We start from the raw sequence: 25,394 nt of genomic DNA on the forward strand, positions 1-25,394 counted from the left end.
CTGGGATTTGTCACTCCGTGTGACGGAGAGGTATCTCTGGGCCCACTCGGTAATACATCATCATAATGAGCTCTATGTGACTAAGGCATTAGTCACGGGATCATGCATTGCGGTACGAGTAAAGAGACTTGCCGGTAACGAGATTGAACAAGGTATTGGGATACCGACGATCGAATCTCGGGCAAGTAATATACCGATTGACAAAGGGAATTGTATACGGGATTGATTGAATCCTCGACACCGTGGTTCATCCGATGAGTTCATCGTGGAACATGTAGGAGCCAACATGGGTATCCAGATCCCGCTGTTGGTTATTGACCGGAGAGGCCTCTCGGTCATGTCTGCATGTCTCCCGAACCCGTAGGGTCTACACACTTAAGGTTCGGTGACGCTAGGGTTGTAGAGATATGTGTATGCGGAAACCCGAAAGTTGTTCGGAGTCCCGGAGGAGATCCCGGACGTCACGAGAGGTTCCGGAATAGTCCGGAGGTGAAGAATTATATATAGGAAGTCAAGTTTCGGCCACCGGGAAAGTTTCGGGGGTTACCAGTATTGTACCGGGACCACCGGAAGGGTCCCGGGGGTCCATCGGGTGGGGCCACCTATCCCGGAGGGCCCCGTGGGCTGAAGTGGGAAGGGAACCAGCCCTAGTGGGCTGGGCGCCCCCCCATGGGCCTCCCCCCATGCGCCTAGGGTTGGGAACCCTAGGGTGGGGGGGCTTCCCACTTGCCTTGGGGGGCAAGGCAACCCCTTCCCCTCTTTGGCCGCCGCCCCCCCCCCCTTGAGATCCCATCTCCAGGGCCGGCGCCCCCCCAGGGGGCCTATATAAAGGGGGGAGGGAGGGCAGCAACGAGACAGCCTTGGGCGCCTCCCTCCTCCCCTGCTACACCTCTCCGTCTCGCAGAAGCTCGGCGAAGCCCTGCCGAGACCCGCTACATCCACCACCACGCGGTCGTGCTGCTGGATCTCCATCAACCTCTCCTTCCCCCTTGCTGGATCAAGAAGGAGGAGACGTCGCTGCACCGTACGTGTGTTGAACGCGGAGGTGCCGTCCGTTCGGCACTCGGTCATCGGTGATTTGGATCACGGCGAGTACGACTCCGTCATCCACGTTCATTGGAACGCTTCCGCTCGCGATCTACAAGGGTATGTAGATGCACTCCTTTCCCCTCGTTGCTAGTATACTCCATAGATGCATCTTGGTGAGCATAGTTAAATTTTAAAATTATGCTACGATTCCCAACAGAACGGTCACTGAAGCAGAACTACCCTAGATGCTTGGTATATGAGAAGGCAGGCAAGGTCGACAGAAGTATATTGGATATACATTATATTAAATTTGTACTTTACTAGTACTCCTAGTAGCACCAGGGTATTAGATACCGGTTCGGTTGCTGAGTGTTGGTAACTCGAAATAAAAGGCTACGGAATAAACGTAGACTAGCTAAAGGTGAGATGACGATATGTGTTGGAAGTGTTTCCAAGGTTGATGTGATCAAGCATCGCATGCTCCCTCTACCATCGAGAATGGTGTTAAACCTAAATAATTGTTTTTTGGTGTTTGCATTGATCATAGACATGATTGGATTATGTTTATCGCAATACGGTTATTCATTTAAGGAGAATAATGGTTACTCCGTCTATTTGAATAATACCTTCAATGGTCTTGCACTTAAAATGAATGGTTTATTGAATCTCGATCGTAGTGATACACATGTTCATGCCAAAAGATATAAGATAGTACCACATACTTGTGGCACTACCACTTGAGTCATATTGGTATAAAACGCATGAAGAAGCTCCATGTTGATGGATCTTTGGACTCACTCGTTTTTGAAAAGATTGAGACATGCGAACCATGTCTATTTGTAGATATGCATGAAGAAACTCCATACAGATGGATCGTTTGGACTCACTTGATTTTGAATCACTTGGGACATGCAAATCATACCACATGGGCAAGATGACTGAAAGGCCTCGTTTTCAGTGAGATGAAACAAAAGAGCAACTTGTTGGAAGTAATACATTTGATGTGTGCAATCCAATGAGTGCTGAGGCACGCAGTGAATATCGTTATGCTCTTACTTCACAGATGATTTGAGTAGATTCTAAGTATATTTACTTGATGAAACATGAGTCTGAATTATTGAAATGTTCAAGCAATTTCAGAGTGAAGTTGAAGATCATCATGGCAAGAGGATAAAATGTCTATGATATGATCATAGACATGAATATCTGAGTTACGAGTTTGGTACACAATTAAGACCTTGTGGAAATTGTTTCATAACTAATACCGCCTGGAACACCATAGTGTGATGGTGTGTCCGAACATCATAAATGCACCCTATTGGATATGGTGCATACCATTGTCACGACCGGTTTTCAATAAAATAATTATTGAGAGACCAATCCCTTTTACGGACCAGTAAGGAATAATCCCTTCTCACTGGTAGACAATATCTTGGTCACAGACGAAAAATACCAAGGTTGAGCGGAGACTGCCCAACAATCTATTACAAGCACGCCGATAAAACAAGACGGCGGATAGGGTGGCATAACTACTAACTCACGATAATAACGGTGGTGGAAATATCACCGCGAAGCGAGTGATATGACTCCTGCAGACTACAGCTCTTCGAGCATCGGAGTGAGGCTCGAGGAGACTTATTGCGGGTGGCGGAAGCGTATATAAAACGAGTGACCAATATCCGGGATCGCGCAGGACTGACTGGGACTCCTCTAGGCGTCGGACGCGCTATCAAATTCTTCATCCAAGAGATCGCCTTCGTCAACATCTGGCCAAATCAACAAGCCAGGTGAGTACTATGAAAGTACTCGCAAGACAGTTCAGACATAAGATATAACAAATGTAAACATGAAGCGTATGAACAAATTAACCAGTGCGTTCAGACATAGAGATAGTACATACAGGGTGCCAAACGAGTGTCTGAATGACTCCTCGAGAGGAAACTGCAAAATAATAATACTGGTGCCAAACGAGGGTCTGAATGACTCCTCGAGAGGAAACTGCAAAATTATAATACTGGTCCCAAACGAGTGTCTGAAAGACTCCTCGAGAGGAAACTGCAAAATAATAATGCTGGTGCCAAACGAGTGTCTGAATGACTCCTCGAGAGGAAACTGCAAAATAATAATACTGGTGCCAAACGAGTGTCTGAAAGACTCCTCGAGAGGAAACTGAAAATAATAATACTGGTGCCGAACGAGTGTCTGAATGACTCATCGAGAGGAAACTGCAAAATAATAATACTGGTGCCAAACGAGTGTCTGAAAGACTCCTCGAGAGGAAACTGCAAGAATAATAATGCAACAGTAGGGCGTCGGGGCGACACCACATAAAGGGCTTATAACAGAAAATAAAGGCAGTGCGTGCCACAGTCGGACGTCTGAGCGACATCACATAAAGGGCTTATATTGTAGCTTAATAATTCAGTAGCTCGAGATTATAAATTATTACAAGTACGAGACAAATATAAGGTTAGTCCATTCACAGTAATAATAATTAAACTGGGTTTACCACTTGAGCTTGTTCACCGGGGACAAGTTTTCCACGCGGATAGATATGGATATACTGATTACACTACTAGATCATGGATATGATGACTTGGAAGAATTTGACTCTGCAGAGTTTGTACTTAACCACAGCCAACGGATTTCAGTAGTCACGGGGACTAGTTCCGTTTACGGTGTTTTGGAAGAAACACGTCTAACCAGTACACACCCATTCAACATTCCGAAGCCAGGGATCACCCTCGGCAACGCTCATGAAAATCCTTGAGACGGGGAGGCTACAACCTCGCGTAGCATGGGATCAAATTTCTATACGCGCGCTCTAAGGGGGTGCCCCCCTCTCGGTCCCAACCGGAAACACCCATGCCCCCTGACCGGATGACTGGCTTTAATCCTGGGCCAAGGAACCATCATCCCGGCCCCTCTGTTTGGTGTGTACACGGAAAGAGGTTACCAACTTACTAAACCGCATCCTGGCAAATGAAACATGTGGCAGCACGGAGGGGAAAAGAACGATAACGTGACTCCGTCCACGTTAACGTCGGAATTCGTCGGATGATGCAAGGCTGGTATGCTACAACAGTACCACCTTGCTGCCCTTCATGTCACCACATGATTAGGCCATCTCTCACCAGAGATCATCGCGACTTTGGAAAAAGCGGGTAGTTGCCTCACAAGCAACGAGGTACTCACTCACACTCATATGCCACGCACAAACTGTCACGCAAACATGCAAAACACCTATCATATCAAAGGTTCAAACATGCTTGCCTGGTTCGGAGAAGTCGGAGTCTAGCTCGGCGAAGTTCGCGGCTCCGTCACCTCTTCTGGAACCTACGGCATAACGAAAACGGGCACTAACGTGAAAACCAACGCATGCATACAAATTTCTACAAAAAATTTCCAAATAAATCCCATAAAAAACTAGACAAAATTTTAAGACTGTCAGAAAAAGAATCACTCAAAAATCCCGTTTTATTAAAAAGTTATAAAGGTTTCTGTCCAGGGACTCATCTGTAATGAAACAGAAAAGTTCCAGGGTTTAAACTGAGAAAACAGAAAACGCTTCGGAAAGAAATGCGCCAGCTAAAAGGGAAAACGTATTTTGCCCAAGGCGCCAACAGAAAACGGTTCGAGGGAGAATAGAACAGAGGCTGACATGGGGGGTCCACATGTCAGGTTTAAAAAGCTCGCAGGCGCCCGAAGACTGCGGTGGACGCCGGCGTCGAACCACGGCGAGTCAGGAAGATCGGAGGGTACCAAGAGCTTCAGCGTGTCCTTCCGCGTCGGTGGGTGGTGGACTCGACCGACGGAGAGCACCACGTCGACGGCGACACTTTCTCCGGCGGACGGCGGTTCGGGTGATGGTGGGGAACTCCGGTGGTGAGCTGCAAACCTCAAATTGAAGCGCGGGTCAGAAGAGTGGATGCATAGGGAAGCTACTGGGAGGCGGAGGTGCACGCACGGGGGCGACTCGAGCTGGATCCCGTGGCGGGTCGCGGCGGCCGGAGTCGAGGAAGGAGACCTCCTCGGGGCTCTTCCAGTGGCTAGGCGTGCTCTAGGTGGAGTGCAGAGGTGGTGTGAGTTCGAGTTGAAGCTCGGGGCCTCTATTTATAGGCGGATCGAGGGGGTGGCCGTGAACGGAGAATCTCCGGTGAGCGATTACGGCGAGGTAGTGGTTGAGCAGGTGCTTTGAGTGGCCAGGCAGCATCAGTGAGGTTTACTGGTGCCGTTCCACTGCTAAACTGAGTTGGTCTTGGCGTAATGGCGTCGGTCCACGGTGGAGTGGCCGCACGGGCACGTCGGCGGCAGAGAGCGCGCTCCGCGCCCAGCGGTTCACGACGAAGATGGCAGCGCGTTCTGAGGAGTGGAAGGCCACGCGGCGAGCTCCGGTGGCTTGGGCGGCGCTGGGTGGCGTCGTCGGCGCCGCGCCTTTCTCTGGCGGCCGCAAAGCCACCGCTGGCGTCGGTCACGGGGCGGCGCACCTCCTCCTGCTCGTCGCCGACGTCCGCAAGCGTCCAGGCGCTCGTGCGGTGCAGGAACAAGGGAGAGGGGACGGGGAGCAAGGCGACATCGAGGCACTGTCGAGATCGACAACCAGTTCTGAAGAAAATGACAGTGTACTGAAACTGTTTCTGAACTTTACTGAACTTGACATGGACAATGCATTGCAGGTGTTCGACAGAATGATTTGGCAATGAGAAAAAATTTCCTGGGGCTGGGACTTGGTGAGGTGACCACTCAATGTACCCAGAGGCTGCCTGATTTTACTTGGAATATTTGGAGAAGGATTTGAATGAATTTCACCAAATTTGACAAATCTGGTCCAAACTTGCAGCAAGTGTAGTTTGAAAAATTTGAACTGAAGACCAGTGGATCTTCATGGATCTTGGTTGAGGGTTCAAAGGACTAGGAATGGGAGTTGGTTTGGGGGCAAAAATCAAAGCAGAGATGGTAGCTCCTTTGCAAATCTCCAAGGGCTAGGGTAGAAGACAGAAATTTATTTGATAAGATTTAAATGGAAAAATACTTATATGGAGAGGTACATCTTGCTGGATTTGATGCAAAACATGATCCAAAGATGAGGGAAGGTTTAGGAGAGTGGATTTGCACTAAGGCCATGGCAAGAGGGAATTGTTGAAAGTGGTAAAGGATCATTCCAAAAGCCATAGTGCAAATTTCAAAGAGATTTTTAAAAGGCATTTTTCTCAAGTGAAAAGTATTTTGTCTTGAGTCAAAATAAAAAGGCAAGGACCTCCAAGACCAAAAGCAAGTCTTGGGTGAATAAACAAAACTCTTGCCAAAAAATATATATATATATATTGAAAGGGAGGTTTCTTTGGAAGAGAAATTTAAATCACCTCCCTCAAGTCAAATAAAATCTTTTGAAAAATCCAATTAAAATTTTGGGTGTCACAACACCTACCCCCTTAGGAAAAATCTCGTCGTCGAGATTTCTGCTGATCCTCAAATAGATATGGATACTCTGCCTGGAGGAAATCTTCCCTTTCCCATGTAGCTTCATCCTCGGTGTGGTTGCTCCACTGAACCCTGAAAATTTTGTCGTTTTCTGACGGGTCCTCCGTTCAGATTCTTCCAAAATCTTTACTGGCCTCTGTCTGTAGGTGAGGTCTGGTTGCACATCAATGTTTTCATGGGGTACCTGCTTCTCTGGGTTACTTACACATTTTCTCAGTTGAGAGACATGGAACACGTCATGGACGTCTGACAGCTCCTTGGGTAAGTCTAGTTGGTAGGCTACCGTGCCTCTTCGTGCCTTTATACAAAATGGTCCAATAAATCTCGGGGCTAGCTTCCCTTTAATTTTGAACCGTTTCAGACCCCTCATAGGAGATACTCGGAGGTATACGGAATCACCGGGTTCAAAGCTGACCTCACGATGTTTTTGATCGTAGTAGCTCTTTTGTCGGCTCTGCGCGGTCTTGAGTCTGTCCCTGATCTGCTTAACTTTCTCCTCGGCCTCTTTAAGCATGTCTGGGCCGAAGATACGACTGTCACCTGTTTCTGACCAATTCAGTGGGGTTCGACACCTTCGTCCGTACAATGCTTCAAAGCGTGCCATTTGCAAGCTGGCTTGGTAACTGTTGTTGTAAGAAAATTCGGCATATGGCAAACTCTCTTCCCAACTGGATCCATAGGTGAGCACACAGGCTCTCAGCATATCCTCTAGGATTTGGTTTACACGTTCCGTTTGTCCATCAGTCTGAGGGTGGTACGCTATACTGAAAGCTAGTCGCGTGCCCAGAGCTTGTTGTAGGTGATCCCAAAATTTGGAGACGAATTGTGTGCCTCGGTCGGATATTATAGTCTTTGGTACTCCATGTAAGCAAACTATACGGGAGAGATAAAGTTTGGCCAGTCTTTGTGTGGAGTAGGTAGTCTTTACGGGAATGAAATGAGCAACCTTGGTTAGTCGGTCTGTGATGACCCATATGGCGTCACTTCCGTGTTGAGATCGGGGTAATCCGACAATGAAGTCCATTCCTATTTCATCCCACTTCCACTCCGGTATCCTGTTTGGCTGGAGTAGCCCTGCTGGCTTTTGATGCTCGGCCTTGATGCGCTGACATGAATCGCAACAAGCAATGAATGTGGCTATATCTCTTTTCATACCGTGCCACCAAAATCTTTCCTGAATGTCCTTGTACATTTTGGTTCCTCCAGGGTGGATCGAGTATGGAGCAGTGTGGCTTTCGGTTAAGATTTGTTGCTTTAGTTCCTCAATGTTAGGTACGCAAAGTCTGTCTCCGTACCATAATGTTCCTTCGCTGTCTGTGACGAACTCTGAAGTCTTTCCAAGGTTCACTTTCTTCTTTATACCTTCGATGTTGGGATGTCCCTGTTGAGCCTTCTTAATCTGTTCCACCAGGTTGGGTTGTATCTCCAGATTTGATACGGTGCCCTCAGAGACTAACATCATGTTGAGCCTAGCAAACTCTTGCTGAAACTCAGGCCTCAAGTTTTGCGGACCGTCATTGTCCGGGCTGGGGTTTCGACTAAGGGCATCGGCCACTACATTTGCTTTCCCTGGATGGTAGTGAATACCGACATCATAGTCCTTGACCAGTTCCAACCAGCGTCGTTGGCGTAAATTTAGCTCTGGCTGTGTGAAAATATATTTGAGGCTCTTATGGTCTGTATATATTTCACATCGATTCCCCAATAGAAAGTGCCTCCACTCCTTCAGTGCATGTATAACTGCTGCTAGCTCCAAGTCATGTGTTGGGTAATTTTCCTCATGTTTTCACAGCTGCCTGGAGGCATATGCGACAACTTTGCCATCCTGCATTAGTACACATCCGAGACCTTTTCGGGACGCGTCACAATATACTTCAAAACTCTTGTGTATGTCTGGCACAGTTAAGACCGGTGCGGTTGTCAGTTTCTTCTTGAGTTCTTGGAAGCTTTTCTCGCATGCTTCCGTCCATACAAATTTCTTGTCTTTCTTGAGCAACTGTGTTATAGGTTTTGCCACAGTGGAGAATCCTTCAATAAATCTTCTGTAATATCCGGCCATTCCTAGGAAACTCCGCACATCTGTAACGTTGGCGGGTGGCTTCCAGTCAAGTATGGCTTTGACTTTTTCTGGGTCTACGGCCACGCCTTCTTGGTTTAATATATGGCCTAAGAAACCAACTTGCCTTAGCCAAAATTCGCACTTGCTAAATTTGGCGTACAACTGATGTTTCCTCAATTCCCCCAAAACAATTCGGAGATGCTCAGCATGCTCTTCTGGTGTCCTTGAGTATACCAGAATATCGTCGATGAACACCACAACAAATTTGTCCATGAATTTCATGAACACCTTGTTCATGAGGTGGACGAAATATGCGGGGGCGTTTGATGACCTGAAGCAGAGAGGCATGTCAGTGATAGAATACAATGGTCAGTTTACCCAGCTATCCCGTTATGCCTACGACGAGCATATGACAGAAAACAAGAAGATGGAAAAATTCCTGGACGGCCTGGCACCAGCACTAAAATGCCAACTGGTTGTACACACTTTCCCGGATTTTAGAAATCTGGTTGACAAGGCCATTACCTTGGAGGATGAGCACCGTAGTCTGGAAGATCTCCGTAAGCGAAAGAGGGACAAGACGACTCTTGCTCGCAACAACCGAAGCAAGACTGGGGTTCCTAGGACAGAAGCAAGGAGATCCACGACTACTGATCCAAGGCCCGTCAGACAATTTCATGCCAGAGACAAGGAGTACACATACCATCCAGGGGTCACCTGCTATGCTTGTGGTGAAGAAGGGCACTATGCTAAACAGTGCCCAAAACCAAGGAACTCGGCCCCCAAGCCAAACAATGGTGGAAACAATCCAGCCCCCAAGCGCAACAATTTCAATCCCAACAACAACCACAAGAAGGGTCACCTGAACCATGTGACTAGGGAAGAGGCGCAGAATGCCCCAGACATCGTGCTCGGTACGTTCCCTGTCAACACAGTACCTGCCACGGTTTTGTTTGATTCTGGAGCTTCCCATTCGTTCGTTTCGAAGAGATTTGTTTTACAACATGATTTTCCGATACTTCCCTTGGAAAAATCTATGATCATCAAGTCCCCTGGAAATAAGCAAATCGCTCAGGGTTACTGCCAAGAAGTGGTCATTGAGTTCGAAGGACTACAATTCCAAGCAAATCTCATCGTGTTGGAGAGTAAAGGACTGGATGTCATTTTAGGAATGGACTGGTTGACCACCAACAAAGGATTCATTGACTGTTTCAATCGGACCGTGATTCTCACCCACCATCATGGCAAGACAATAAAGGTTACAGCTCAAGAAAGACCACGGTCACGGCAACCAAAACTGAACAAAGTGGACATTTCTGAACTGAGAAAAGTTCCAGTGGTATGCGAGTTTCCTGATGTGTTCCCTGAAGAACTGCCAGGCATGCCACCAGACCGAGAGATAGAATTCAGCATCGAACTAGCACCTGGCACCGCTCCCATCTATAAGAAGCCTTATAGAATGGCACCCTCAGAATTGGTGGAGTTAAAGAAGCAGATAAAGGAATTATTGGACAAAGGATTTATTCGAGCCAGCTCCTCACCCTGGGGTTCGCCAGTGTTGTTCGCCAAGAAAAAGGATGGGACACTGAGACTGTGTATAGACTATCGAGCCCTCAATATGGTCACCATCAAAAACAAATATCCGATGCCACGGATAAATGATTTGTTTGACCAGCTCGCACAAGCCAAGGTATTCTCAAAAATTGATTTGAGATCGGGATATCATCAACTGAAAGTACGGACAGAAGATATCCCCAAGATAGCATTCACTTCCAGATACGGCCAAGCTTGTCACGACCGGTTTTCAATAAAATAATTATTAAGAGACCAATCCCTTTTACGGACCAGTAAGGAAGAATCCCTTCTCACTGGTACACAATATCTTGGTCACAGACGAAAAATACCAGGAGTACTGAATAAAATTCACAAGGTTGAGCGGAGACTGACCAACAATTTATTACAAGCACGCCGATAAAACAAGACGGCGGATAGGGTGGCATAACTACTAACTCACGATAATAACGGTGGTGGAAATATCACCGCGAAGCGAGTGATATGACTCCTGCAGACTACAGCTCTTCGAGCGTCGGAGTGAGGCTCGAGGAGACTTATTACGGGTGGCGGAAGCGTATATAAAACAAGTGACCAATATACGGGATCGCGCAGGACTGACTGGGACTCCTCTAGGCATCGGACGCGCTATCAAACTCTCTCTTCTTGATTTTTATGATGCTCCTGGGGATGTGTGCCCCACGGAAGCCTTCCTTGAACTCTTCCGAGGTGATGTTGTGTTCACTGGGATGCATGTGTAGGAAGTTATCCCACCATGCTGCAGCTGCTCCAGTAAGGTAGTATGGTGCATAAAGCACCTTCTCATGATCTGAACACTGAGCAATAATCAGTTTCCTTTCAATGTCACGAAGCCAATCATCGGCTTCCAGCGGCCTATCGGTGTGAGCAAAAGTTGAAGGGCGAGTCTTCTGTAACTCAGATAACTTGGAATGTGGTTGATGGGGTTCGCGGTGGTTCCCCATATTGATGACATGATTCATCATCTCTTGGTGCTGTTGTTGGCTTTGTTCGAAGAGACGACAGACTTGAGACAGGGCTGCTTCACTGTCCTGTTGACTGGACTGACCCTGAGTGAAATTGTTGCTAGTCTGTGTCCCATAAACCTCTTCTGGCTGATTGGGCATGGAGCGAGTCCACGGACGAGACATTTTTCCAGTCTGGGGTATTATTTTGCAAAACCCATGAGAAAAACTGTGTAGCACAATGAAAAACTTGCAAGGCGACAATTTAAAAGACCTCAAGGTTTTCAAGGAAACATAAGTGATTTTGCACGGAGAGGAACTGCTTAGCATATATCTTACACGCGAAAAGCAAACACACGATACAGCACTCAGGATGCGCGTACACATTCCTGACATGTTATTTAGGCTAGCGTACTCCTCCGGAAGGCAGCAAACACACCAATACAAACTAGCGTACAGATAAAACAACACATCATACAAGCAGACATAACGCGCGGCTATTCGGCGCTCTCAGTCGGAGATGGTGAAGATTTCCTTCCCCTTGCCGATGGCAAGACTTAGCGGTCCAGGAGAATCAACCTCCACCTCCTCTCTAGCTGGTTCCTGGCGCGTAACGCTGCGCTGCGGTGATGGCGCGGGAGCGACAGGTGGTAGAGCGGGTGCGGCAGGCGGTGCAGCCCTGACTGGAGTAGGAGCGATGACTCGGTCGAACTCCTCAGTGGTAGGCAGACGGCGAGCAGTGGACAAAACGGCCGGTGCATAAGAGGCTGAAGACGAGACGAAAGTCAGAGGCGGTGCCGTGTGGAGAAGCTCCTTCCTGCTGGCAGGACCGCCCCGGACTAAGTCCATGCGGGCAGCCACAAGATCGTCTACGAGGTTGTCGAAAGACTCCTCCAGAGCCTTGAGATACTCCACAACCATCTCGATGGCTTCATCTCGCTCTCCCCGATGGCAGGCGAATGCATAGTGACTGGTGTATGGCACATGGCATGGGAGGTAGCGGTAGCGACGAGTCTTCATCGTAGGAAGGATGTCCCGAAGGCGAGCTATCGCCTCACGGGCAGCCATCTGCATGGCATGCCTCTCCGTAGGCATGGCCCTTCCCACAAAACGGAAGTGGCGAGCTGCAGAACGTCCTCCCTTGAATTGCACCACAGCTTGGTGCATAGACATGTCGTCGCTGAGCTTGTGCTGATAGAGCGTGAACTCCGGGCGAGCTGCTGGCCCGATCGCGAGCTTGGTGATGGAGACGAGGAGCTTGACAAACCCCTCGGGCACGTTCGTGAACACTCGATTATCACAGCTGCTGCCAGCCATCTACAAAAGCAGGCAAAAATTCTGAGTAGTCATGTCATAAATTTATAATGACCATCAGAAAATAGCTACAATTGCAAAATGCTGAAAAAGCACAAAAGACGCTAATAACCGATTAGCGATCGCACCTAGTGGCTTCCTACAGTCAGCCTGGCTCTGATACCAAGCTTGTCACGACCGGTTTTCGATAAAATAATTATTGAGAGACCAATCCCTTTTACGGACCAGTAAGGAAGAATCCCTTCTCACTGGTAGACAATATCTTGGTCACAGACGAAAAATACCAGGAGTACTTAATAAAATTCACAAGGTTGAGCGGAGACTGCCCAACAATCTATTACAAGCACGCCGATAAAACAAGACGGCGGATAGGGTGGCATAACTACTAACTCACGATAATAACGGTGGTGGAAATATCACCGCGAAGCGAGTGATATGACTCCTGCAGACTACAGCTCTTCGAGCGTCGGAGTGAGGCTCGAGGAGACTTATTGCGGGTGGCGGAAGCGTATATAAAACAAGTGACCAATATCCGGGATCGCGCAGGACTGACTGGGACTCCTCTAGGCGTCGGACGCGCTATCAAACTCTTCATCCAAGAGATCGCCTTCATCAACATCTGGCCAAATCAACAAGCCAGGTGAGTACTATGAAAGTACTCGCAAGACAGTTCGGACATAAGATATAACAAATGTAAACATGAAGCGTATGAACAAATTAACCAGTGCGTCCAGACATAGAGATAGTACATACAGGGTGCCAAACGAGTGTCTGAAAGACTCCTCGAGAGGAAACTGCAAAATAATAATACTGGTGCCAAACGAGGGTCTGAATGACTCCTCGAGAGGAAACTGCAAAATTATAATACTTGTGCCAAACGAGTGTCTGAAAGACTCCTCGAGAGGAAACTGCAAAATAATAATACTGGTGCCAAACGAGTGTCTGGATGACTCCTCGAGAGGAAACTGCAAAATAATAATACTGGTGCCAAACGAGTGTCTGAAAGACTCCTCGAGAGGAAACTGCAAAATAATAATACTGCTGCCAAACGAGTGTCTGAATGACTCCTCGAGAGGAAACTGCAAAATAATAATACTGGTGCCAAACGAGTGTCTGAAAGACTCCTCGAGAGGAAACTGCAAGAATAATAATGCCACAGTAGGGCGTCGGGGCGACACCACATAAAGGGCTTATAACAGAAAATAAAGGCAGTGCGTGCCACAGTCGGACGTCTGAGCGACATCACATAAAGGGCTTATATTGTAGCTTAATAATTCAGTAGCTCGAGATTATAAATTATTACAAGTACGAGACAAATATAAGGTTAGTCCATTCACAGTAATAATAATTAAACTGGGTTTACCACTTGAGCTTGTTCACCGGGGACAAGTTTTCCACGCGGATAGATATGGATATACTGATTACACTACTAGATCATGGATATGATGACTTGGAAGAATTTGACTCTGCAGAGTTTGTACTTAACCACAGCCAACGGATTTCAGTAGTCACGGGGACTAGTTCCGTTTACGGTGTTTTGGAAGAAACACGTCTAACCAGTACACACCCATTCAACATTCCGAAGCCAGGGATCACCCTCGGCAACGCTCATGAAAATCCTTGAGACGGGGAGGCTACAACCTCGCGTAGCATGGGATCAAATTTCTATACGCGCGCTCTAAGGGGGTGCCCCCCCTCTCGGTCCCAACCGGAAACACCCATGCCCCCTGACCGGATGACTGGCTTTAATCCTGGGCCAAGGAACCATCATCCCGGCCCCTCTGTTTGGTGTGTACACGGAAAGAGGTTACCAACTTACTAAACCTCATCCTGGCAAATGAAACATGTGGCAGCACGGAGGGGAAAAGAATGATAACGTGACTCCGTCCACGTTAACGTCGGAATTCGTCGGGTGACGCAAGGCTGGTATGCTACAACAGTACCACCTTGCTGCCCTTCATGTCACCACATGATTAGGCCATCTCTCACCAGAGATCATCGCGACTTTGGAAAAAGCGGGTAGTTGCCTCACAAGCAACGAGGTACTCACTAACACTCATATGCCACGCACAAACTGTCATGCAAACATGCAAAACACCTATCATATCAAAGGTTCAAACATGCTTGCCTGGTTCGGAGAAGTCGGAGTCTAGCTCGGCGAAGTTCGCGGCTCCGTCACCTCTTCTGGAACCTACGGCATAACGAAAACGGGCACTAACGTGAAAACCAACGCGTGCATACAAATTTCTCCAAAAATTTTCCAAATAAATCCCATAAAAAACTAGACAAAATTTTAAGAATCTCAGAAAAAGAATCACTAAAAAATCCCTTTTTATTAAAAAGTTATAAAGGTTTCTGTCCAGGGACTCATCTGTAATGAAACAGAAAAGTTCCAGGGTTTAAACTGAGAAAACAGAAAACGCTTCGGAAATAAATGCGCCAGCTAAAAGGGAAAACGTATTTTGCCTGAAGGCGCCAACAGAAAACGGTTCGAGGGAGAATAGAACAAAGGCTGACATGGGGGGTCCACATGTCAGGTTTAAAAAGCTCGCCGGCGCCCGAAGACTGCGGTGGACGCCGGCGTCGAACCACGGCGAGTCAGGAAGATCGGAGGGTACCAAGAGCTTCAGCGTGTCCTTCCGCGTCGGTGGGTGGTGGACTCGACCGACGGAGAGCACCACGTCGACGGCGACACTTTCTCCGGCGGACGGCGGTTCGGGTGATGGTGGGGAACTTCGGTGGTGAGCTGCAAACCTCAAATTGAAGCGCGGGTCAGAAGAGTGGATTCATAGGGAAGCTACTGGCAAGATATGGGAGGCGGAGGTGCACGCACGGGGGCGAATCGAGCTGGATCCCGTGGCGGGTCGCGGCGGCCGGAGTCGAGGAGGGAGACCTCCTCGGGGCTCTTCCAGTGGCTAGGCGTGCTCTAGGTGGAGTGCAGAGGTGGTGTGAGTTCGAGTTGAAGCTCGGGGCCTCTATTTATAATCGGATCGAGGGGGTGGCCGTGAACGGAGAATCTCTGGTGAGCGAATACGGCGAGGTAGTGGTTGAGCAGGTGGTTTGAGTGGCCAGGCAGCATCAGTGAGGTTCACTGGTGCCGTTCCACTGCTAAACTGAGTTGGTCTTGGCGTAATGGCGTCGGTCCACGGTGGAGTGGCCACACGGGCACGTCGGCGGCAGAGAGCGCGCTCCGCGCCCAGCGGTTCACGACGAAGATGGCAGCGCGTTCTGGGGAGTGGAAGGCCACGCGGCGAGCTCCGGTGGCTTGGGCGGCGCTGGGTGGCGTCGTCGGCGCCGCGCCTTTCTCTGGCGGCCGCAAAGCCGCCGCTGGCGTCGGTCACGGGGCGGCGCACCCCCTCCTTCTCGTCGCCGACGTCCGCAAGCGTCCAGGCGGTCGTGCGGTGCAGGAACAAGGGGGAGGGGACGGGGAGCAAGGCGACATCGAGGCACTGTCGAGATCGACAACCAGTTCTGAAGAAAACGACAGTGTCCTGAAACTGTTTCTGAACTTTACTGAACTTGACATGGACAATGCACTGCAGGTGTTCGACAGAATGATTTGGCAATGAGAAAAAATTTCCTGGGGCTGGGACTTGGTGAGGTGACCACTCAATGTACCCAGAGGCTGCCTGATTTTACTTGGAATATTTGGAGAAGGATTTGAATGAATTTCACCAAACTTGACAAATCTGGTCCAAACTTGCAGCAAGTGTAGTTTGAAAAATTTGAACTGAAGACCAGTGGATCTTCATGGATCTTGGTTGAGGGTTCAAAGGACTAGGAAGGGGAGTTGGTTTGGGGGCAAAAATCAAAGCAGAGATGGTAGCTCCTTTGCAAATCTCCAAGGGCTAGGGTAGAAGACAGAAATTTATTTGATAAGATTTAAATGGAAAAATACTTATATGGAGAGGTACATCTTGCTGGATTTGATGCAAAACATGATCCAAAGATGAGGGAAGGTTTAGGAGAGTGGATTTGCACTAAGTCCATGGCAAGAGGGAATTGTTGAAAGTGGTAAAGGATCATTCCAAAAGCCATCGTGCAAATTTCAAAGAGATTTTTAAAAGGCATTTTTCTCAAGTGAAAAGTATTTTGTCTTGAGTCAAAATAAAAAGGCAAGGACCTCCAAGACCAAAAGCAAGTCTTGGGTGAATAAACAAAACTCTTGCCGAAAAAAAATATTGAAAGGGAGGTTTCTTTGGAAAAGAAATTTAAATCACCTCCCTCAAGTCAAATAAAATCTTTTGAAAAATCCAATTAAAATTTTGAGTGTCACAACCATGATGTCTCTCTTATCGAATTACCACTATCGTTTATGGGTTAGGCATTAGAGACAACCGCATTCACTTTAAATATGGCACCACGTAATTCCGTTGAGATGACACCGTATGAACTATGGTTTAGAGAATCCTAAGCTGTCATTTCTTAAAAGTTTGTGGCTGCGACGCTTATGTGAAAAAGGTTAGCCTGATAAGCTCGAGCCCAAATTGGATAAATGCATCTTCATAGGACACCCAAAAACAGTTGGGTATACCTCCTATTTCGGATCCGGAAGCAAAAGTGATTGTTTCTAGAAATGGGTCCTTTCTCGAGGAAAAGTTTCTCTCGAAAGAATTGAGTGGGAGGGTGGTGGAGACTTGATGAGGTTATTGAACCGTCACTTCAACTAGTGTGTAGCGGGGCACAGGAAGTTGTTCCTGTGGCACCTACACCAATTGAAGTGGAAGTTAATGATAGTGATCATGAAACTTCGGATCAAGCCACTACCAAACCTCGTAGGTCGACAAGGATGCGTATTACTTCAGAGTGGTACGTAATCCTGTCTTAGAGGTCATGTTGCTGGACAACAATGAACCTACGAGCTATGGAGAAGCGATGGTGGACCCGGATTCCGACGAATGGCTCGAGGCCATGAAATCTGAGAGAGGATCCATGTATAAAACCAAAGTATAGACTTTGGAAGAACTACTTGATGGTCGTAAGGCTGTTGGGTGCAGATGGATTTTAAAAGGAAGACGGACAATGATGGTAAGTGTCACCATTAAAACGGCTCGACTTGTCATTAAGATGTTTTCCGACAAGTTCAAGGAGTTGACTACGATGAGACTTTCTCACTCATAGCGATGCTAAGAGTCTCTTGGAATTATATTAGCAGTTACTGCATTATTTATGAAATCTTGCAGATAGGATGTCAAAACATTGTTTCCTCGATGATTTTCTTGAGGAAAGGTTGTATGTGATACAATCAGAAGGTTTTGTCAATCCTGAAAGATGCTAACAAGTATGCAAAGCTCCAGCAATCCTTCTAAGGACTTGAGTAAGCATCTCGGAGTTGGAATGTACGCTTTGATGAGATGATCAAAGATTTTGGGTTTATACAAAGTTTATGAGAAACTTGTATTTCCAAAGAAGTGAGTGGGACCACTATAGATTTTTGATGAGTATATGTTGTTAACATATTGTTGATCAGAAATGATGTAGAATTTCTGGAAAGCATACATGGTTATTTGAAAAGTGTTTTTCAACGGAAAACCTGGATTAAGCTACTTGAACATTGAGCATCAAGATCTATCAGGATAGATCAAAAAAATGCTTAATAGTACTTTCAAATGAATACATACCATGACAAGATTTTGAAGGAGTTCAAAATAGATCAGCAAAGAATGAGTTCTTGGCTGTGTTACAAGGTGTGAGTATTGAGTAAGACTCAAGACCTGACCACGGCAGAAGAGAGAGAAAGGACGAAGGTCGTCCCCTATGCTTTAGACGTAGGCTCTACAATATGCTATGCTGTGTACCGCACCTGAAGTGTGCCTTGCCATGAATTAGTTAAGGGGTACAAGAGTGATCCAGGAATGGATCACATGACGGCGGTCGAACTTATCCTTAGTAATTAGTGGACTAAGGAATTCTCTCGATTATGGAGGTGGTAAAAGAGTTCGTCGTAAGGGGTTACGTCGATGCAAACTTTGACACTAATCCGGATGACTCTGAGTAGTAAACTCGATTCGTATAGTAGAGCAGTTATTTGGAATAGCTCCAAGTAGCGCGTGGTAGCTGCATCTACAAGATGACATAGAGATTTGTAAAGCACACACGGATCTGAAAGGTTCAGACCCGTTGACTAATAACCTCTCTCACAAGCGAGATATGAACAAACCCCATGGGTGCTGGATTCATTACAATCACATAGTGATGTGAACCAGATTATTGACTCTAGTGCAAGTGGGAGACTGTTGGAAATATGCCCTAGAGGCAATAATAAATGGTTATTATTGTATTTCCTTGTTCATGATAATTGTCTATTGTTCATGCTATAATTGTATTAACTGGAAACCGTAATACATGTGTGAATACATAGACCACAACATGTCCCTAGTAAGCCTCTAGTTGACTAGCTCGTTGATCAATAGATGGTCATGGTTTCCTGGCCATGGACATTGGATGTCGTTGATAACGGGATCACATCATTGGGAGAATGATGTCACGGACAAGACCCAATCCTAAGCATAGCACAAGATCATGTAGTTCGTTTGCTAGAGCTTTTCTAATGTCAAGTATCATTTCCTTAGACCATGAGATTGTGCAACTCCCGGATACCGTCGGAATGCTTTGGGTGTACCAAACGTCACAACGTAACTGGGTGGCTATAAAGGTGCATTACAGGTATCTCCGAAAGTGTCTGTTGGGTTGGCACGAATCGAGACTGGGATTTGTCACTCCGTATGACGGAGAGGTATCTCTGGGCCCACTCGGTAATGCATCATCATAATGAGCTCAATGTGACTAATGAGTTAGCCACGGGATCACGCGTTATGGAACGAGTGAAGAGACTTGCCGGTAACGAGATTGAACGAGGTATTGGGATACCGACGATCGAATCTCGGGAAAGTAACATACCGATAGACAAAGGGAATTGTATACGGGATTGATTGAATCCCCGACATCGTGGTTCATCCGATGAGATCATCGTGGAACATGTGGGAGCCAATATGGGTATCCAGATCCCGCTATTGGTTATTGGCCGGAGAGGTGTCTCGGTCATGTCTGCATGGTTCCCGAACCCGTAGGGTCTACACACTTAAGGTTCGGTGACGCTAGAGTTATTATGGGAAATAGTATGTGGTTACCGAAGGTTGTTCAGAGTCCCGGATGAGATCCCGGACGTGAGGAGGAACTCCGGAGTGGTCCGGAGGTGAAGATCGATATATTGGACGAAGGGTATTGGAGTCCGGAATTGTTCTGGGAGTACCGGGTGATGACCAGCGTGACCGAAAGGTGTTTCGGAGGCCCCGGCAAGCGTTGGGGGCCTTATGGGCCAAGGGCAGGGGCACACCAGCCCACTAAGGGGCTGTGCGCCCCTCCCAACCCCTCTCACGTAACGTGGAGAGGTGGGGGCGCCTCCCCTAGGGCAGCAACCCCTCCCGGCTTGGGGGGCAAGTTTCCCAGGGGTGGGGGCGCCCAAACCCATCTAGGGTTTCCCCTGTGCCCGCCGCCCCTCGCCTAGGGAACCCTAGGGCGCCTCCTCCACCCCCCCTTCCCCCTATATATAGTGAGGGAGAGAGAGGGCAGCCGCACCCCTTGCCTGGCGCAACCCTCTCCTCCTCCAACTCCTCCTGCTCCGTAGTGCTTAGCGAAGCTCTGCCGGAGAACCACGAGCTCCATCGCCACCACGCCGTCGTGCTGCTGGAGTTCTCCCTCAACTTCTCCTCTCCCCTTGCTGGATCAAGAAGGAGGAGACGTCCCCGGGCTGTACGTGTGTTGAACGCGGAGGCGTCGTTTGTTCGGCGCTAGATCGGATCGTCCGCGATTTGAATCGCCGCGAGTACCACTCCATCAACCGCGTTCTTGTAACGCTTCCGCTTACCGATCTTTAAGGGTATGAAGATGCACTCCCTCTCTCTCATTGCTAGCATCTCCTAGATTGATCTTGGTGACACGTAGGAAAATTTTGAATTATTGCTACGTTACCCGACAGTGGCATCATGAGCTATGTCTATGCGTAGATTCTATGCACGAGTAGAACACAAAGTAGTTGTGGGCGATGATTTGTTCAATTTGCTTACCATTACTAGTCTTATCTTGATTCGGCGGCATTGTGGGATGAAGCGGCCCGGACCGACCTTACACATACTCCTACGTGAGACAGGTTCCACCGACTGACATGCACTTGATGCATAAGGTGGCTAGCGGGTGTCTGTCTCTCCCACTTTAGTCGGATCGGATTCGATGAAGAGGGTCCTTATGAAGAGTAAATAGAAATTGGCATATCACCGTTGTGGCTTTTGCGTAGGTAAGAAACGTTCTTGCTAGAAACCCATAGCAGCCACGTAAAACATGCAACAACAATTAGAGGACGTCTAACTTGTTTTTGCAGGGTATGCTATGTGATGTGGTATGGCCAAAAGGATGTGATGAGTTACATATATGTGATGTATGAGATTGATCATGTTCTTGTAATAGGAATCACGACTTGCATGTCGATGAGTATGACAACCGGCAGGAGCCATAGGAGTTGTCTTAATTTATTGTATGACCTACGTGTCAATGAAAAACGCCATGTAATTACTTTACTTTATTGCTAGCCGTTAGCCATAGTAGTAGAAGTAATAGTTGGCGAGACAACTTCATGAAGACACGATGATGGAGATCATGATGATGGAGATCATGGTGTCATGCCGGTGACGAAGGTGATCATGCCGCGCCTCGAAGATGGAGATCAAAAGGCGCAAGATGATACTGGCCATATCATGTCACTTTATGATTTGCATGTGATGTTTGTCATGTTTACATCTTATTTGCTTAGAACGACGGTAGCATAAATAAGATGATCCCTCACTAAAATTTCAAGAGATGTGTTCCCCCTAACTGTGCACCGTTGCGAAGGTTCGTTGTTTCGAAGCACCACGTGATGTTCGGGTGTGATAGATTCTAACGTTCGCATACAACGGGTGTAAGCCAGATTTACACGTGCGGAACACTTAGGTTGACTTGACGAGCCTAGCATGTACAGACATGGCGTCGGAACACAAGAGACCGAAAGGTCGAACATGAGTCGTATAGTAGATACGATCAACATGGAGATGTTCACCGTTGATGACTAGTCCGTCTCAACATACGATCAACACTCCCTCTCTCTCGTTGCTAGCATCTCCTAGATTGATCTTGGTGACACGTAGGAAAATTTTGAATTATTGCTACGTTACCCAACAGCTACCTACCAGGGGGCACAGCTTGGTGAGGAGTCAGCCCCTCGTTGACCCGAACCTTCTTTGGTGGCGGTCGCGTGGGCCAGTGATGGTCGAGAGGCTTGAGGGCCCTGCGGAGGTGGTATGTCACCGTGTCAGCGAGGTGGACGCGCATGTCCGTCGCTACTTGGTTGCGCTGGAGCACAGGTTCTCCAATACATGGCAGGTTCTCCAGGGATCTCACTGGAGCTATGATCCTGTGATGGTTCCTTCTCTTTGGGTGTCCACCGCCCGCGCTGATACCCGTCGTTCACTAGGGTTTTAGTTGTACTAGTGATGTTATATGTATGATACTATTCGGGGTGTATTAGTGATAATATTCGACGATGTATGGACGCAAGAGATGATTTGCTTTTGCTTATTGAATGCATGCTAATTTGAATACTTATTTATTTTATGATTTGGTTTTGCTTATCGAATGCTCATGTCAATATGAGTCCTATAAGATATTCTGAAATGTATATCTTGTGTTGCTCAAATAGGATATGTGCTTTCCCAAGTGGCCGGTCATGTTTGCAGGTTACACCTCCGAGTGGCCTATGTTTTGCCGGAGTGTTGATTCATTTCTGTTCCGGCAAATTTCAGGCGCTCGATATGTCCTATTTTAGCAATGGTCATGCCGGATTTTTCCATGAATTTTGGCATGACTTGTGCCAGAATATGTAGGAAATATCGAGTGCCCCAGATTTTGTGTTGAGTATCCTGGTAGTTGTCTTCGATCAATTTTCAATTAATGTTTCAACTATGAATGTAGGAAATGTCTGACGACGAAAAGGATTTCGGTATTTGCAAATACTGCGAAGATGAGTGCGGCCTGTGCGACAGAATCTTCCTAGATGATGATAGGCGCTTCAGCATCAAGATGGATGAGAACTTCGAAGTGGATACAGTAAGTCACAACGACAAGTCTTTTTTCGTAATTAAGCATGACATCTGCTTCATTTGCTTCAACTTATAATTTATTTATTTTACTATTCTACTAGCGTATCCCCTGCCATGCAAGAGTTTTTGTCTTGGATAAGATAGGTTTCAGTCGTATGAAAACTACTATGGAGCTAAAGAGAGTTTACTTGAAGACAGAGCATGGTTGTATTTTCCACACAAAATTATACAACGCAGACACCTACACCTATTTTGGATGCAAAACTTGGCAAGCACTATGCAAGACTTATGCATTTGAGCCTGATATGGTTATCACCTTTGATATTCGTTCGGAAGATGATATTGAAGGTAATATCCACATCTGGGTCGATGTGCAGACGCCTCCAGTTATACCATTATGTGAGTTTCTCAACCATATATATGTCTTTGATATTGTTTATTCAAAAATAGTTGACAACTAATTTCTATTGACAACTTATTTCCGTTCAAGCAAACATGTCCAGCGCTTGGTAGACAGGACCTACTACTGTCCCGGGGCTGAACTAAACTGCGAGGAGATAAGTCATTATGTTTCATGGCTTGAGGATCTTCATACTGTCAAGACAAATTATTTTTCTGGACTTAAAAATCTTAGTACTCAAAACGTGCGACCAATAGTGTTCGTACTGAACTACGGTCACATCTATTTAGGAAAGATGGTAAGAGTTTTACTATTTGTCCTCAGTGCATCTTTTGCATACATTATTTTTTAAGCTAAACTTCATTGCTAAGTATGTTACTATACGATGTTCTTCAACAGGACTCCCGATGAATGTTGTGCCTCATTGGATCAAGAGTAAAGGTCGCATGAGAATTGTTAGCTTACGGCCAAGATATCCTACAATGCACTTTAGTGCATTCAGGATTTCTAATAGCGAGGAATGCTTAATAGTCAAAGACTGGAGCAAAATTGTGAACGGTCGCAAAGAAGTATTTGGGGGCAGCAATCAGAAGCGCAGCCCACAATTAGGAGACATGTTCATCTGCATGCTCCAACTTGATGAAGCAGAAGTGCTACACATGTTTTATGTTATTTTACCTGAGAGAGAGCAGCAGGAGTGATTAGCTATCTAGAAATGAGTTTGAAGATGATGATGTGCTACACTATGACTATGATGATTAAATAGCTAGTGTTGGTGGTAATGACTATGATGATTATTATTAGCTAGTGTTGGTGGTGATTAGGTAGCTACCGCTGCTAGTGTTGGTGGTGATTAGCTAGCTAGAATGAGTTTGAAGATGATGATGTGCTACACTATGACTATGATGATTAAATAACTACTGTTGGTGGTAATGACTATGATGATGATTAAATAGCTTGTGCTGGCGGATTAGATTCAAGTGGAGGCAACATGTGGTGCACATCGAAAGTACTACTAGTCCAAACTAGATCAAGTTTGGATTAGTAGTATACTTCTGACATGCACCACATATTGCCTCCACTTGAACCTAATCCACCTTCATTTGACACACTATTATGGACATATTGATATAAACCTCATAATTGGTATTGTACCAAAATTTGTATAACGGCGTATAAATACACTCAAAATAAAAAAATAAAAAAAATACTAGTAGCGATGGATAGTAAACACGCTGCTACTAGCTAGATTAGCAGCAGCGCCTGAGGGAACAAACGATGCGGCTATGTGTCTTAGCAGTAGCGCCTGTCGCACGCGCTACTCCTAAGTAATTGCTGTAGCGCCTTATTAGTAGCGCGGTGTCCCGCACTACTAGTGGGCATTAAACCCGCACTACTACTAGGGTTTTCCCTAGTAGTGTATCGCTATGTCCCCAAGGCAATCGCCTTTCATCCTTTCATCCTTTATAAAGCCTCCTTGACCTCAGACTCCAAGATTCGCTGCACAAAACGCATGTTAGTATCATCAAACGAGTCATCCAGTTCAATGGTAGAGCTCTCATTATCCTCATTGAACAACTTGTCGAAGTACTACCGCCATCTATGCTTAATATCCTCATCCTTTACCAGGAGCTGGTCTACTCCGTCCTTGATGCATTTGACTTGGTCAACATCCCTCGTCTTTGTCTCTCGGATCTTGGCCATATTATAGATGTCCCATTCGTGTTCCTTCATGTCTAACCGCTGGTAGAGGTCCTCATACGTCGGACCCGTTGCTTCACTCACAACTCGCTTTGCGTCCTTCTTTGTCAACTTGTACTTCTCTATGTTGTCTACACTCCTATCCAAGTATAAGCGTCTGAAACAATCTTTCTTCTCCTTGATAGCCTTCTGGATATCATCATTTCACCACTAGGTATCTTTAACATCGCTTCTACTTCCCTTGGACACTCCGAACTCCTCTAAGGCCACCTTACGAATGAAGTCGCCATCTTCATCCACATATTGTCTGCATCACCTCCTTCCTCCCAAGGGCCCTCCTCGATGACTCTCTCCTTGAGCGCATGAGCGACCTCCTCCTTAGCTTCCACCACTTCGTTCTAGCGACTTTCACATGCTTAATTATCCCGCTGGACACAAATCCGATAGAGGAAGTCAGCAGCTGCAAGCTTATGCTGACGGACAACACTCTCTCTAGGTATCACCTTACAATCTAGGCACGCACGCATGTCTTCTCTTCTCGAGAGAATGAAATTAATCTGGATATAGTGTTGACCACTACTAAAAGTCACTAGATGTGATTCTCTCATTTAAAGAGGGTGTTAGCTATGATCATGTCGTAGGCTAGAACAAAGCTCAAGACATCTTCTCCTTCTTGATTTTTTATGCCATCGCCAAAGCCCCCATGCACCCTTTCAAAACCTATGTTAGATGTGCCCACGTAGCCA

Source organism: Triticum aestivum, chromosome 7D, assembly GCF_018294505.1.
Source record: "Triticum aestivum cultivar Chinese Spring chromosome 7D, IWGSC CS RefSeq v2.1, whole genome shotgun sequence".
Classification (NCBI taxonomy): domain Eukaryota; kingdom Viridiplantae; phylum Streptophyta; class Magnoliopsida; order Poales; family Poaceae; genus Triticum; species Triticum aestivum.